Here is a 16,664-nt window from a genome sequence, read left to right as displayed (position 1 = left end):
TAAAATCCTTGAAAGGCAAGATCATATATTTAAGCAGAAGAAAATGAAAGGTTGCGTTATGTTTGTTCTATCGTCTGTTTTACTATCATTTAATTCTTTACAATTACTATTTATCTCGTACCTATTGGAAGTTATATCATTCTCTTTCAGCTTCATTTAGAGCGTCTCTTCATCATGATTTAGCAAATTTTTACACTGTTATTCAATATCTCATACAGGCATATTGAAGTAAAACGTAATTACTTATATACGAGAAACAAGTAATCATAGTTAACACCCTGTATCCTTAGTTGTTGCCACCAAGGCTCAGTAAATACTTTCTTGCAGTATTGGATCGAATAAATATAGTTTATTCCATTTTAGGCATTTGACATTTATCTTATATCAGGGAAATCTCGAATGCAAACTTCTTTTTTCTTCTACCACAACTAGGTACATATATCATTACATCTAAAGATTCTTTCTTGTTTTCTGAAAACATTTGTTTTTTTCCTAAAAAAATTACTTGTAGAAATAAAAAGCACATACTTTAATAATGACTCTACTTTTATAAAAATAGTGTATTTAGAGTTAGTGAAAATAGTAACATATTTTTGCATTTTTATCGTTTTCAGATGTCTTCATCTCTGCTCTTGTGCCTCGCCTTGTTCTTCGGAACTTCTTATGGTAAGTACAAATCTATACTGGTTCTCTCTCTCTCTCTCTGTATATATATATATATATATATATATATATATATATATATATATATATATAAAAGTTGTTAGGCGATATGTATATCATTATTTTAAAAAAAATCCAAGTTATAAATACAATAAATAAGTTATAAACTTTTGATATGCTGCCGATTATAATTACAGAACTGTATAAGCTAGTCATGGATCGATATGAACTTAGCCATGATAAGTAGTCATTTGAAAATGCATTATTACATCGGTAATTGATTACCTATGGGATGGGAATATGATTTAAAATAGTGTTCTCTATCTTACATTCAACAGCAACGTTTACAGTACCGGTTTCTGATAGTTTAGTTTTGAAATTGAATCTCGCATTTGCGTTACAGTACTAAAATAAAACGTAATATACGAAATTGAATCTTAGCATATGGGAAATCAAATATAATATTATATACTAAGTACTACGACACACATTCTGAAACTCAATGCACAATTAGATTTCGTTAAGTATGTTGCCAATAGATCTCTGATATATCTCGGTTTCTGAGAGTTTCGGAAGTACGTTAGTTTCCAGTAATTAATTGCTGATGATTTTCAAATATCATCCGAACTTCTCACAAATTAAAATTTCAATTATATAATTCCTTTTAAGAGCAAATGCAATTAAACCATTTTCCTATAAATATAATAGATAATATTGAAGCGAGATCGAATTTTAATTACAAAGTGCTCTTATTGAGTTTAATATCATACAATTGAAAAGCTGTATTATAATACTAATAGTTACCATCGTTAAAAGTTATTGGAATTCTGCAGAAGAGATAGCCTGAAATACTTAATAATGAAGTTTGAATTAATTTTAAACATTTAACCAAGGAAACAGATAATAGGTATATAATTATGAAGTAATTAATATAGAGAACACCGTTCATCTTACGTAAAGAATAATACTAATTTATTTATTTGTTCGTTTAGCTGTTCTTCTAAGTACTGGAGTCAGCAGCCAAAATAATAACCGTATTTCCATTGCTACAATTCCCGTAGTCGGTGCTTATGTTGGATATGGACTTGGTGCTGGATACGGTCTTGGTGGATATGGACTTACAACCTATGGTCTTGGTGGATATGGGCTCGCACGTGGTGGATACGGAGCCTGGGGTTACCGTGGACAAGGCATTCGTGGAATCGGTTATCTTGGTTAGATATTTCATAAACCTGTGATTTCAATATTAAAACAGAAAATAAATGCAATCCGAAAGTTCATTGTGCTGTATGTTCTTCATTTATTCACATAATGAACAATCTTACATCGCGTTATGATGTTTTCTTAAAATAATGTTAAGTTAATTACTTTACTTTGTTCTGTCACTTTTCCAAGTGATGAACGTCGAATATTCTATATATTTAATCTACGATCGTTTTGCTGGTCCTATCATACTGATGAAATGTGGAAAGCTCAAATCTGTAACACAGCACAATGGAAATATTGACGAGATAATTTCCCAAATGTCTGAATACTGAACATAGGCTACAAGGAGTTCAGTTTTTTCTATGTATAGTTCACCTATTCTCCTTTCAGAATTGAAACATCGAAATGCGCCTCAGCTAAGATATGAAATAGTGTCCAAATGTGGAAACAACTCATTTTGATTGCCTCCCGAACAAGCTTTTCTATAGGAAAAAGTGAGCAAATTCTCCCTTGTGAGCACTTTATTTGTGTTTATAAAGAGGATTCAAACAGGTTTTAGTAAAATTCGTAATTCAGGATATGAGTTACATCACCCACTTTTATGAACCTGAGACAAAACAGATTGAAAAGCAGAGCAAAATACAATTCATTTCCAATAACAAAATACTCATGTGAGATTGCTCGGAGTAAACTGATCTAAGGTGTTTCTCGGAACTCTGAGAGCATTTTTATGATAGACTCTCGCAAATGGACGTCTGAGAAGTTGTCCCGCCCAACCAATGACTTTTTCTTTTTGGTATCCATATCGTTAGTTTATCATTAGTTTACGTTAGTTATGCTAAAACTATCGTTAGTTTTGCAAAAATAACTATTTTATTCAAGAAATAATACTTCCCGCCAAATGTGAATTAGCCCCCCCATATTGAATTCTCATAAAATTCCAAATGATATCGTTAGTGTTCCGTTAGTTTACGTTAGTTTTCTAAAATGAACATTTGTTTTGCAAAAATAACAATTTTATTCGAGAAATAAAGGTTCCCTCCAAATGTAAAGTTCGCCCGCCCATAATGAATTATCATAAATTTCCATCTCACATCATTAGTTTATCGTTAGTCTATTTTCTTTTTTTTTTTACTTTTACAGCTTTTAAACATTTCTGGGGTTCCAAACCTCACAAATTTCTTTCACATCACATCCATAGTTTATCGATAGTTTAAGTTAGCTTTGCTAAAACTATCGTTAGTTTCGCAAAAGTAACGATTTTTTTAGAAATAATATCCCCGCCAAATGTAAAGTTAGCACGCTAGTAAAGAATTTTCATAAATGTCCAAATCACATCGTTAGTTTATCGTTAATTTACACTTGTTTTGTTAAACCTATCACTTGTTTCGCAAAAATAAGACTTTTATTTGAGAAATCATGATTCCCGTCACATCTGAATTTAACCCGTAATTAAGAAATCACCCCATATCATAAATCTATTTCAGGTTTACTAAAACTACCATTGGTTTCTTTTAAATGTACTTTTAATTCAAAAATAAACGTGTAAGTTATCAGAGATTGTAAAGCATCTTATGTGAATAACACATGGAGTACGCATTTCTGGTATCTATACAACTTTTAGAACTTGCTACCACCTTGACATTAGCAACTAAGTTTTAATATCCATCTAACATCCATCCAGCTCGTTAAAAGAAATCAGAGTATATTTTTCTCAAGAAATACACATCAAAAGATGCTATAATAAACTAAATAATCAAGATATTTCAGAATAAACATGAAATAAAATTTCTTACAGCTCTCAGATTGAATTACAGGAAATAAAAAAGTAAATAACTTTCTGTAATAAGTAGAACTCGTGAAAGTATAAAATGAATTATATAGCGAAATGGATGTACGAGGGTGAATAGGAAACTAAGGTTACAAGGGTGATTCTTGAGATTCGTTTGTTATAGAGAAATGAGAAGTATGCGGTAATTTTAATATACGGAGTTGGCAACTGTGCAGAGTTTCAGCCACCCATCACCTACAGCACTAGGTGTAGGTGAACACAGGTGTCGACTCGTTTCGAAAACTAGTCTCGCGAAGAAGTCCGATCAGTTATTCGATTTTTAAGGGCGAGACATGTAACCGTGGCTACTGTAAGCGCAGTGGCCGACCCAGCACGGCATCAACAGATTTCACACCATCGACCATCCTTCCTCACTCCAAGCCCGGATCTCGCTCCAAGCAACTTTCACCTGTTCCCCCAGTTGAAGGAGAACCTAGGAGGCCGACGCTTCTCTTCAGACGAGGAGGTGAAACACTTTGTGGCTAAACACGTAAGAAAAGGACTTTTACCACGAGGAAAATTTCAAACTCATCCCACAATGCGATAAGTGCCTCAACTGATATGGAGACTATGTCAAAAAGTAACCTAATGTATGTACTACCTACCTGTTGGCTGTATTGGTTGTATGAAATAATATATACACGTTTCACAGCAGGCTTTGTAATCTTACTTTCTGATCACCCCTCACAACAACAACAAAGAAAAAGATTTCTGACATTTATTTTTCATTCCAACCTACATAGTTTATATAATTTCACTAGTTTATAAACTATATTATAGCCAAAATGTAACATTTGCCTTTTCAAACTAAAATTGAGAGAAAAACGCTTAGAACAAATTCAACTGTCAAATTACACTTATTATGAAAATTATAATTACAGGATTAAATGTCAAAATAGCTTCTCACAGGCTTGGTAGAAAGGAAATTCTTCTAAAATTATTCACTGGTTACCCTATTTACAACACTTCGTTACAATTACACCAGGCCTGCGCAACATACGGCCTGCGGGCCACTTGCGGGTCTCTAGTAAATATATTTTGGCCCGTCTGCGTAATTGAAGTTAGTAGTGTGAATAGAAATACGTAATTTTCTAATACTAGGCAAACCTGTCTCTTTGTATCGCACTTCTCTGAAAGTGAAATTGCGAGTAACCGTCAGATATGACGGGAATCATTATTTCTCGAATATAATTCTTATTTTTGTGAAACTAGCGATAGGTTTAGGAAAACAAGTGTAAATTAACTATAAGCTAACGACATGATGTGAAAATTTTACGGAAATGCTTTCTGAGAAGGCTAACTTCACAGTTGGAGGGATACTTTATTTCTGGAAATTGTTTCTTTTGCTAAATTAACGATAGTTTTAGCAAAACTAATGATATGATATGGAAGTTTATTTAAATTTCTTATGGGTAGGCTAATTTAACACTTAGCAAGAAAACTTTATTTCTTGAATAAAAGATTATTTATTTATTTATTTATTTATTTATTTGCAAAACTAATGTAAACTAACGATAAATTAACGATGTGATATGAAAAACTTTTGACATTCGTTTGTGGGTGGGGAACCGTGAAGTTGGCCTGCCCATTTATTTTATGAATAAAAATTTTATTTTTTTCGAAACTAACCATAATTTTAGCAAAACTAACGTAAACTAACGATAAACTAACGATATGGATACGAAAAAGGAAAGTCGTTAGGTGGGCGGGGCAACTTCAAAGACGTCGCAAATAGTGATACATGAGTGGAGTATATTATTAAAAATTATTGAGCCGATTAAGTGAAAGGAATAGCGGAATCTACTTGGAAAGCTATCTCAAAAGTTTTGATGCACCAAGACAACATATAATTCAAAAGATGTAACAAAAAAATTCAAAGCAATACAATTGTAACTCATCAAATTTAGAACCCTCAAACCATTTCTCTTTCTCATAGCTTAATAATAATAATAATAATAATAATAATAATAATAATAATAATAATAATAATAATAATAATAATAATAACAATAATAATAATAATATCATTATAAATATCTATCAATAGTAAAACCTACTAATATTTATAATGACTCTATATAGCACTGGGTGTTACTGCTACCGCTGTGGTGTTGACTGGTAGAGTCTCTCTTGACTTGAACTAATTATTATCAAATTGTTCATGATTTTTAATTTCTAAAATTTCCCGACACAACTTAGGGAACTATGCGACACACCAATGTTTCGCGTCATATCAATTGATAATCATTTTCCTTATTATTATTATTATTATTATTATTATTATTATTATTATTATTATTATTATTATTATTATTATTATTATTATTATTATTAACCCTTAAAGTGCAAAGCATACAATGTTACGTAAAATACTAAGCCTGAGTCATTTTGACCCACGCGTGATTTTTGTTAAAAAATATATCGAGTTTGATTCAGGGAGTTAAAATTCCAAACGTACAATAAAAAGGGCAATGTAAAAGATCTTTCTTTATTTTACAGTAAATTTTATACGCTGTATACACTGTCAGTGGCGGCTCGTGACACTTTCATACAATACCTGAATTATGGTACTGTAATATTGGACATTTATACAGAAATAATCTGTGTTTGCTACGATTAGTATCTGTCACCCCACATGGCATTTTGATTACACCTAGCAGTTCTTGCAGAACTGTTCGCTGGTGCAGTGTGCTTTGCATACACACTTGTGGCAAATTGCACACTTTTGAGGGGTGAAGAATCGCGTGACTTGCTAAAAGTAAAACCAGATATTGTAGGGAATTGAACAATAATGTAGAAATTGCTGAGAAAGAAATCTACAGCGGTAAGCGTGGAGGGGGGAAGGGTGAAAAAAAACGGTTTGATAAAATAAAGCTTTCTATTACTCTCACCCAAATCAAAGCTCGGTAGAACGGGGGAAGTTATTGTTACAGGTAAAAGATAAAATTACCGTTCCAATCAGCATAATAATAATAATAATAATAATAATAATAATAATAATAATAATAATAATAATAATAATAATAATTATTATTATTATTATTATTATTATTATTTCTGCCATAATTTTGGCTATTTCTTGTTTATTTTATATATGGATTTTACTGAAATGGTTTCCAAAAGTAAAAGTGGTGGTTAATGGAGGAATGCCTAAAATATTAGCCAACTAAGGCTCTTTGAAATTAAAGCATTTGTTTTAAAATATTATCTGGATCAAATTGACCCAGTCTTGGTACTCGAATGGTTAATAATAATAATATTATTAATAATAATAGTAACAAACTACGTTCTAGTAGAGATGAAGGAGTTATTACTGCTTATAGTGATTTTCTGAGTACTAGAAGTTTGGATTTCTTTTCAGAATTACTTATATATTATAAATAGTTTTAAGAAGTGATTTGCATTAGGGAAGAATCACGGTGGGATTTAAGTATTTTTTTTTTCGAGAATCTGACTTCCTATTTTTAATTAGGTTAGAAAGTTGTCAATCATTAGTATGTAATAATATGAGATTGTACAACAAGAATAACAAAAGTGTTACAAAATAGAAATAAATAGAAGTTGGATTTGAACCAGAAGAAGAGTATTAAATCCCTAGAAGAAGAAAGAAGTATCACACATGGCTATGAAAAAAAAACTATTAAGATTTCCTCCAATTGTAAGGATAGATAAGGAACATTTCACAACTATGTTTTCTTAAAGATTTTTGGGTGTCGCACAAAGTGTATGTCTTCATACAACCAAGTTTTGTGCATTTACCAAGTTACGCTCTTGTTCTCAAAGTGGAGTAAATTATACAATAAAAGAGAAGCTCAGTATTTAAAACAGCATTCTGTGAGCTGCGGGCGGAAGTCTCGTTACTTTGTATGACTTTCTTTCCAAATACTTCGAATACGTTGTTGCCAAATTAGCAAATTTCAGGGACTTGGAAATTCAGGCACTCAATTACATTTCTGAGAAGCTCACATAAGTGAGTATTATGTACACATAAGTATGGCTATTTGAGGATGCGTTTTTGATGCGTTACCCTCTTTTCTCCGTAGCGAAAGCAGTGAACGTGGCTAACCATTAATTTTATTTTCGCCAGAATTATAAATCATACTGTGAGCCACTCAGGGTTTCCGGGTCTTTTTGCCAGGTCCAGCTCTATAATAGCATAGTTCCAATACTCTGCACAAAGCATCTTCCAAGCAGCTGTTTCTTGCTAAAATTCCCTTGCCTGGCAACACGTCTTTCCCTTTTTGTCTTTCCTTTAGACATCTTTTAAACAGCAGGCGGTCTATGGTTCCAAAATGCACCAAATACGCTCGAGCTGACTTTTTATATTGCTTACGCTTTTGCAGCGCATTGTGATGAGCCATTCACATTTAAATACATGGTTAGCGTATTCCAAGCGTACGCATGTGTATAAAAAAAATTGTGAACGCTTATGAATAGCCTAGGTCTGAAGAACACTATTTCACGTACTTACATCAAGATTTTCTTCATTTCACGAAAACTATCAATTTTATAAATGGAGAATTCAAGAGCAACAGCATGAACTAATGAACCAAGAACCTTTTAGTGGACTTGATTCCATCAACCAAATTGAAAATTAATATGCGTTAGAGAAACGTTTATTATTATCTTGTGAGATATGTGCTGTTGAGAATGTACAGGGTATATGACACTTGCTAGTTTCATCAGGAAAATCTCATTTCAAATTCAATAAAATTTCTCGAAACTTACGTGGTTATATTAATCCAAGTTGCGTATATTAAAGACAAGTTAAGTGAAATACAGTTAGAAAATTGTATTTAGTGCTTATTGTTAAATACAATCATCATCATCATCATCATCATCATAGGTATTCTGCCCTTATTGTCAGGCCACTTGCCGCAGCTGAGAAGCCTCCATAGTCCACGGTCCTCCACCAACCTCTACGTCTTCACGTATGATTATTCTGCTTTTATATCGTCCATTAATTGTATTGTCCTTCAGTCTCTCCCTCTGTTTCCTGCCACATACCTCTAGGACGTCCCTCATGATACAGTTTCTTCTTAGGCAGTGTCCCATCTAGTTTCTCTTCCTCTTCTCAACAATATCTAGAAATGTTCTATTCTCTCCCATCATTTCTAAGACCCTCACAATCGTTTTCCGCTCGACCGAACTTATTCTTTCCTTTCTTCTTCACACCCACATTTCGAGGGCTTCCAATAATTTTTCATCACTTTTACGTAATGCCCACGTTTTCGCTCCATACAATACAACACTCCACATTTTATGAGCTTTTTTTCTCAACTCTTTATTCAAGGTCCCATAAGACAGACTTTTCTTATTCATAAGGGCTTCTTTCGCCATTCCTATTCTTGTTTTTATTTCACGTTCTCACTTCATGTTATTCCTAAGAATACTACCCAGATATCGAAAACCATTAACTTTTTTCTATATTCCCCCCTCCCACATTTATATTTGACACAGACCGTTTCGTTCCAATCACCATGGTTTTTGACTTTCTGACATTTATTTTCATCCCATATTCTTCAAAGTTCTTCATCAGATTTTCTAACATCTTATTGATGTTTTTTTCAGATTCCGCAACAATTGCTATATCTTCTTCAAATCTTATGCATCTAATCAGTCTACCATCTACTGAAATGAAAGGCTCTTTTTCACTATCTCTTCTAGATGGATATTAAATAGTGTTGGCGAGAGAGCATCCTTGTCGAACTCCCCTTCCAATTGCACTTTCCTCCGTGAGTTCTTTCCCTATCCTAACACTCACTTTTTGGCTCATATATAAGTTCCTTGTAAGTCTACGACCTTTCCATTCCAACCAAATCTTCTTTGGAAATCCTAACAACAATTCCCAATTCATGCGGCCAAAAGCCTTTTCTAGATATATAAATACAATATATACCTCTTACTCTTTTTCTATAAATCTTTCACCGATCACTCTTAATAATCCAATAGCATCTTTTTTGCCCTTATTTCTCCGGATCCCGAACTACTCCTCCTCAAATTTTTCATTTGTTCTTCCAGATAACCTTCTGTTCAGTATTCGGAGCAGAATTTTAGCTGCATCAGATATGAGACTAATAGTTCTATAATCCTGATGCCTCTTTGGGTTCGATTGCTTAGCCATCGATATTATGATCGTGTTCAGGAAGTCTCTTGACCCCATTCCTGTTCCATATATTTCATTGCATAATCGGAACAATTCTTTCTTTGGCTTGTCTCCCACATTTTTAATAAATTCGGTTGGTATATTATCTATCTCGGTTGCCTTTTCGTTCCTAATCTCGAATATAACCTTGTCACATTTATCCCGAAGAATACTAAATCCTTTATCATCCTCGCTTACTTCATTTTCTACTTCAATATTTAGACTATACGCTTCATCCCAACTCATGTCATGAACATATTTTTTCCATCTTCCCGTGACCAAATTTCTCTCGCTGACTATCTTCCCATTCGTATTTTCTACAGCCATTATAATACCCCTTTGTTTCCTCCGAAATTCCGTAGATTTAACCTCCTTGTATATTTTCGTAATCTTCCAACTCCTTCTATTTCTTCCATGTTCTCGCATTTTCTTTTATAAAACTCTTCCCTCGCTCTGCCTGTTTCCCTTCGTAATACATAATTTCTGCCCTACATATTCTGTATCGACCTGTTTCCGCGTCTTCTTTCCCTCATTTTCTGCAACATCTGCTCTCTAACGCATGGTTTCTTAGCCGTTTTAACTTATTGCTTCTTCTGCAGCTTGCTGTAAGCAAACTTCAATATGTTCCCACCATGCCTTGCTACCTGCGCCTATTCTTTCCTCGTTTGAATATTTTTCTTCAAATGTTTCAACGAAAATATTTCTTATTTCCTTGGTTTTCAATTTTTCAGTACTTAACACTTTGTTACCTACTTTTCTTCTGCTACATTTTTCAATTTAATATCTACTTCGGCCAGCACAAGACTATGATCAGAGAAAATATCAGCGCCGGGAGGGGTCTTCGAGTTCTTTAATCTATGCAGATACCTGTTCTGAATCATAATATAGTATATCTGATATCTTCAGCCGTCTATTGTCGATTTCCATGTATACCGTCTCTAGAGCTGATTGAACCAAGTGTTCCTAATTACTAGTGAATTCTGTCTACATACATTCACCAGTCTCTCTCCCTTTTCATTTCTTTTACCTAAATCATATTTACATATGATACTACCTTGCTGTTTTTATTCCACAACTGCATTGAAATCTCCAATTACAGTTACGCAGGGACCCCTTATTTCTGTGTATATATTTCTTCTATTTTCTTATAATTTTCCTTTACTTCTTCCGCTGCATGCGAAGTCGTCGGTGCATATGTCTTTATCACCACTAGACACCTCGTTTTCCCTTTAAGTCTTAACATCATAACTCTATTGTCAATAAATTCTACTTTCACTACCTTCTCCTTTAAGCGCTGTTCCTTCGCTGGTCAACTTTCCATCTAACTTCACAAACTCCTACCAAATCTAGATTATTTTGTTTTATTTCTTCTTTAAAATTTTCTAATTTTCTTCCCTGTAACATAGTACGTACGTTCCGTGTTCCTACTCTAAACCTGTTACTCTTGACTGTCTTTATTCCTCTGTTTGCTTTCCCCCATTACCACTTTCTCGTCCAATAGTCCTTCCCAAGTCATCCCGCTCCCAAAGATCCAAATGGGGGATATTTTATTTTATCATTAATGAGTCCTATTAATTAAATAAGACTATTGATAAATGTACATATATTAATGTAATGTTGATATGCCAATTTTAAATGAGTGAAGTTCAGCTTATATATATTGTGGACCTCTTAATAAACTCTAGTAACTTTGAAAGTAATGTATACAAAAGACTGAACTTTTGTGTTGACTACAGAACGTTATTTGATAAGCACTGTAATACAATACATTAACAGCTATGCGAATCCAATATAAAGTTACATTTTTCACACAGCACCACGTCAGATTAACATACGTTTCAAATCTACGTATTAAGTAAACAATTAGAACAGCACACTTGTTATTATGTTGTAAACTAATGATGCTACAATAGTACCAATATTAAAACCAATAAAATTTTGGACGCGTGTACAGCAATAATAACGTAAGTGAGACGGAGGAGGTAATGCATTTTGAAGTACCTTTGTGCCGAATAGTACGGTTATCACAGACGTACTTCAAAAAAGTAAAAACAACGGTACAAGGAATGGGCAATTCGGGTTTCTTCAAAGAACTTAATTTCAAAAATTGATTAGATAAGTATAATGTCCAATTACGAAGATAATTTTGAAAAGACATAAACATCATAATGCCTTTAAAGCAACTTGATATTTTATAGTGTACCTGAGGTATTATAGACTGACAACTTGATGTAGCTACAAACAATTGATCTAAAGATGGTTACCTTACTAATCACTTGAGGAAAGGTATGCCATTTTTTTAAAAAAAATATAAATTTATTTTGAGTTGGCAATGCTGTTATACTGATGGTATTAACGAATTTGTCAAATGATGCCTTCCTGTCGATATTTACAGGTAAAAATTGCAGTTTATTTTACTTACAAATTGACTAAAGAATGAAGCACACGGAGGAAATTCAGGAAGTGAAATGAAACTTGAGAGTTTGCCAGGCCATGCAACTTTATGGCATTGATTCCAATATTAAATGAACTCGATAATGGGTTTGGTTGTATAAGTGCAAAAGGTGTTGAATATCAATAAGCTGTAGCACCTGCACGGGAGCGGATATATGTGTCCCGGAAGTGAGTCGTAGAATTATGGTTTTTACCTGAGGCAAGACAGTCCATTCCTACCTCGTTCTCAACTGCGCCTCGATCCCACAGATTGGCAGAGTCTTGGAGTTGGCTCCTGAGGTAGTCCCAAACGTGCTTTATTGGGGAGATATATATGAACTGCTTGGGTACCAAGCATGTATGTGGCAAATTTCATGTCAAGAGAGCAGTAAATAAGAACAATAAAATGAAAATGAAACTTTATTTTCTATTTAGCAACATTTTGTTTTACTCATTCTAATTTTCGTATTTATAACTCTTTTCCTATAAAATTTACCACAAATATACATTTCCCGCTTATAAACACAGTATCAGTATTAAAAATACGGTGTAAAATCATTATCAAATTATATTCTTATAAGAAGACAGTCTTAAATATGTGATAATCATTTTGGGCATGAGTGTACACGAGATATTTAACTTAAAAGCTTATTTCTAGAAAATGACAGTTTTGGAGTTAGGTCATGTGGTTTCAGGAGTTCATGAGCTCTGGAAGACAGAACTGTATGTCACATTTTCTAAGTTTCGAGTAAATTAAAGAAATAAAATATTAAACATTAGTATACAATTCAATGCAATGACTCATACCAAACAAGCTTCTTCTGCCATCTGCAGGCACATTTTCTAAATTTAACTAGTTACATGTTTTTCTTTGGTTTGATTCTAACATATTCCAACTAATAACTTGTCGATTACCATTATGTTTCCCTTAACCACTCAGACGTATATTCAGACTTCAACGTTAGTCGCATTTAAGTCTGGAATATGTTGCTAATGATATATTGTACGTACACCGCGTATTGCCTTAAGCAATTATGAATTTTTATATGAAACTTTAATAGTGTATTTAGTTTTAAAATATTGTCTTTTGGAACTTTATAAAAATCTTATATTGCATTCTTCATATTAGTGCCGCTCAAGTAAGTTCTACGTTTTCAGGAGCTGTTTATGTTTAAAGGAAGAGCGAAGGACTGAGATGAGAAAGTGTTAACAAGGTACTATATTAATAAAGTAATAGCATAATATGAACCGACCTCTGGATCTTTTAAGATTATAAGATCTTATTGTCAGAAAGTGGGTAGTCACTTAAGTGCTGTGTACCGACCCTGAATGTATACGTTTTGCGCACAAATACAAACCAGTTAACTGGTTTTGTTTCTGCAACAATGATCCTAAATCATAGGTATTATACACTTGGTTAGCTCTATCATTCATAAATATGTATGTGATTATTTGAGTATGCGGAACAGAAAACAACGTTATAAAACTGAATAAGTTAGCATGAAAGCGATATGTTTGTATGTCAGTTACACGCACGGTTAAGTGTAACATAATATAATTGTCATGATTTAACCATGCATAACTATGTAAGAGGAAGATAAATAACGTGCATTCAACAACTGTAATCTTTTGAAGTAAGTAAAATGAAATAAGTATCGTTTATCCTAATGGTAAAATATCCATACTTGAATAATAGCATTTTTATGCTAGTGTTTGATTGCTGAATCCAATAGGAATATTATACGTAAACAATATACATTTCCTTTCTCATGGTATCAATTACCTCAAATTTGAACTAGCGCCTATGCTAATGGAGAAAGTGCCCACGCTTGCATGGTTTTCAAATTAGACTTCTGATCCTAATCTGAACACGTTGAATCAATTGAAACTACTAGTAACTATTTTAAACCATATTCAGCTGTGGCGTTACGATAGAAAAAGTAATTCATAACTTTATAATATTTAATTTACATTTTTTTCATGTGTTAAAATGCACTTTCTTGGACAAATGTAATAGTGCTGTTCACAGGAATTTAAGGACGTTAAATACCATATGATTTGTTTTTTAACTACTTTAACTCATAATGTCACGAGAAAAAACTTCAAATTTTGGATTCTTCCAAATTGATTCTATTAGATTCACGGCCTTAAATTATTAAAAATGCAAATTTGGAAACGCATACTAGTTCCTATTCTTTTACTATTATCGTGAGCTAGAAGTATTTCAGAAATATGTGTTGTAGTTCCCTTCTGATTTACTTTTATTATTATAAGTTTCGCTCATATAACTATCTACAAGTCTCATGGAAGAAACAATTGGAATGAAACATATGAGTGAAGATTACGTAATAAAGTGAGATTCTTTTAGAGTTCCAACTATTTCACTTAAAGCAAATATTTTTCCGTATTTCAAGCATTTGCATATGAATCCTTAAATAATAATTTATTTATGCATGAGATAAACTTAAATACACAGCTAATAAAAGCTAATTAAACGTGTTCCTTTTAAATAAATCCACCACAAACGTGATAATTAGAGAAACGTTCCCATTCATTTATGACCTTGTTCGGACTGAAAGAAGATGTAGATCTGTAACTATGCGAAAACGAAATTTAAAACTTTAGTAATGAAAACAATTTTCCAAGCACAAGCTTTAGCGGAAGATATTGTGCAAAGATTCCTCCCAGTACTAAAATTGAAAACCCTATTTTTCTAATTTTCAGATTAAAATATAACTTGTTATCGTATCAAATCTCTATCTTCTCAGTAGTAATGGCCTGACTATAGGAAAATTTGGACTTTGACCCCGACCTTTGTGACGTCATAGGTCAAAGGTCAATGACCTTGGCCCGGGGTCAATGACCTAGGGGTACCTAGGACCACCCCCTCTAAATTTTGGCAGGGGTACCTTGGCCCACCCCCTAAATTTTGGCAGGGGTACATAGGACCACCCCCCTTAAATTTTGGAAATTGCCAAATCTAAAAATTTGGTATGGTAGCCTAGGACCATAGTATGTACCTCTATCAGTATTGGGTGTCTATGTCGTTCCCTTTCATGGGTAAAAAATTGCCAAAAAGTCAAATTTCGGGGGGTTTTGACCTAATTTATCCCCTTGGATGAGGTGTTATTACCCTATATGGTTATATGGGCGTATACAGGGGTCCATTCCCTTTCATAAGACATGGGTATATTAATGCACCCCTTGAAAAATTTGGGAGGGGTACCTTGGCCCACCCCTTAAATTTTGGAAATTGCCAAATCTAAAAATTTGGTATGGTAGCCTAGGACCACAGTATGTACCTCTATCAGTATTGGGGGTCAATGTTGTTCCCTTTCATGGGTAAAAAAATTGCCTAAAATTCACATTTCGGAGATTTTTGACCTAATTTATCCCCTTGGATGAGGTGTTATTACCCTATATGGTTATATGGGCGTATACAGGGGTTCATTACCTATCATAAGACATGGGTATATTAATGCACCCCTTGAAATTTTTGGGAGGGGTACCTTGGCCCACCCCTTCAATTTTGGAAATTGCCCAATTTCAACATTGGGTATTATAGTACAGGACCCTAATATGTATTATGATAAATTTGGGTGGTCCACCTCATTCCCTTTTAGGGGTAAAAAATTGCCAAAAATTCAAATTTCGGGGGTTTTTGACCTAATTTATCCCCTTGGATGAGGTGTTATTACCCTATATAGTTATATGGTCATGTATAGGGGTCCATTACCTTTCATAAGACATGGGTATATTAATGCACCAATTGAAAAATTTGGGAGGGGTACCATGGCCCACCCCTTAAATTTTGGAAATTGACCAATTTAAACATTTGGTATTATAGTACCGGATCCTAATATGTATCGTGATAAATTTGGGCGGTCCACCTCGTTTCCTTCTAGGGGTACAAAATTGCCAAAATATAAACGTAAGCAATACGTTATACCACGTGTTTGGTTTTTGATCGATTTTATCCCCTTTGATGAGGTGTTATTATCCTATATAGTTATATGGTCATGTATAGGGGTCCATTACCTTTCATAAGATATGGGTATATTTGTGCACCCGGGAGGGGTACTTTGGCCCACCCCTTTAATTTTGGAAATTGCCCCTTTTACATGTTTGGTATTATAGTATAGAACCCTAATATATATTACTATAAATTTGGGTGGTTCACCACGTTTCCTTTCATGGGTACGAAATTGCCAAATTTTAGTACAACCACGTGTTTGGTTTTGGCTCAATTTATCCCCTTGGATGAGGTCCTATTACCTTATATGGTTATATGATCATGTATAGGGGTCCATTCCATATCCCCTTAAATTTTGGAAATTTTCCAATTTAAGCATTCGGTATCATAGTACATGACCTCAACATGTATCA

Source organism: Thermobia domestica, chromosome 5 (genome assembly GCF_964235325.1).
Source record: "Thermobia domestica chromosome 5, izTheDome1.hap1.1, whole genome shotgun sequence".
Taxonomy (NCBI): Eukaryota; Metazoa; Arthropoda; class Insecta; order Zygentoma; family Lepismatidae; genus Thermobia; species Thermobia domestica.
Note: the sequence above shows the minus strand (reverse complement) of the source record.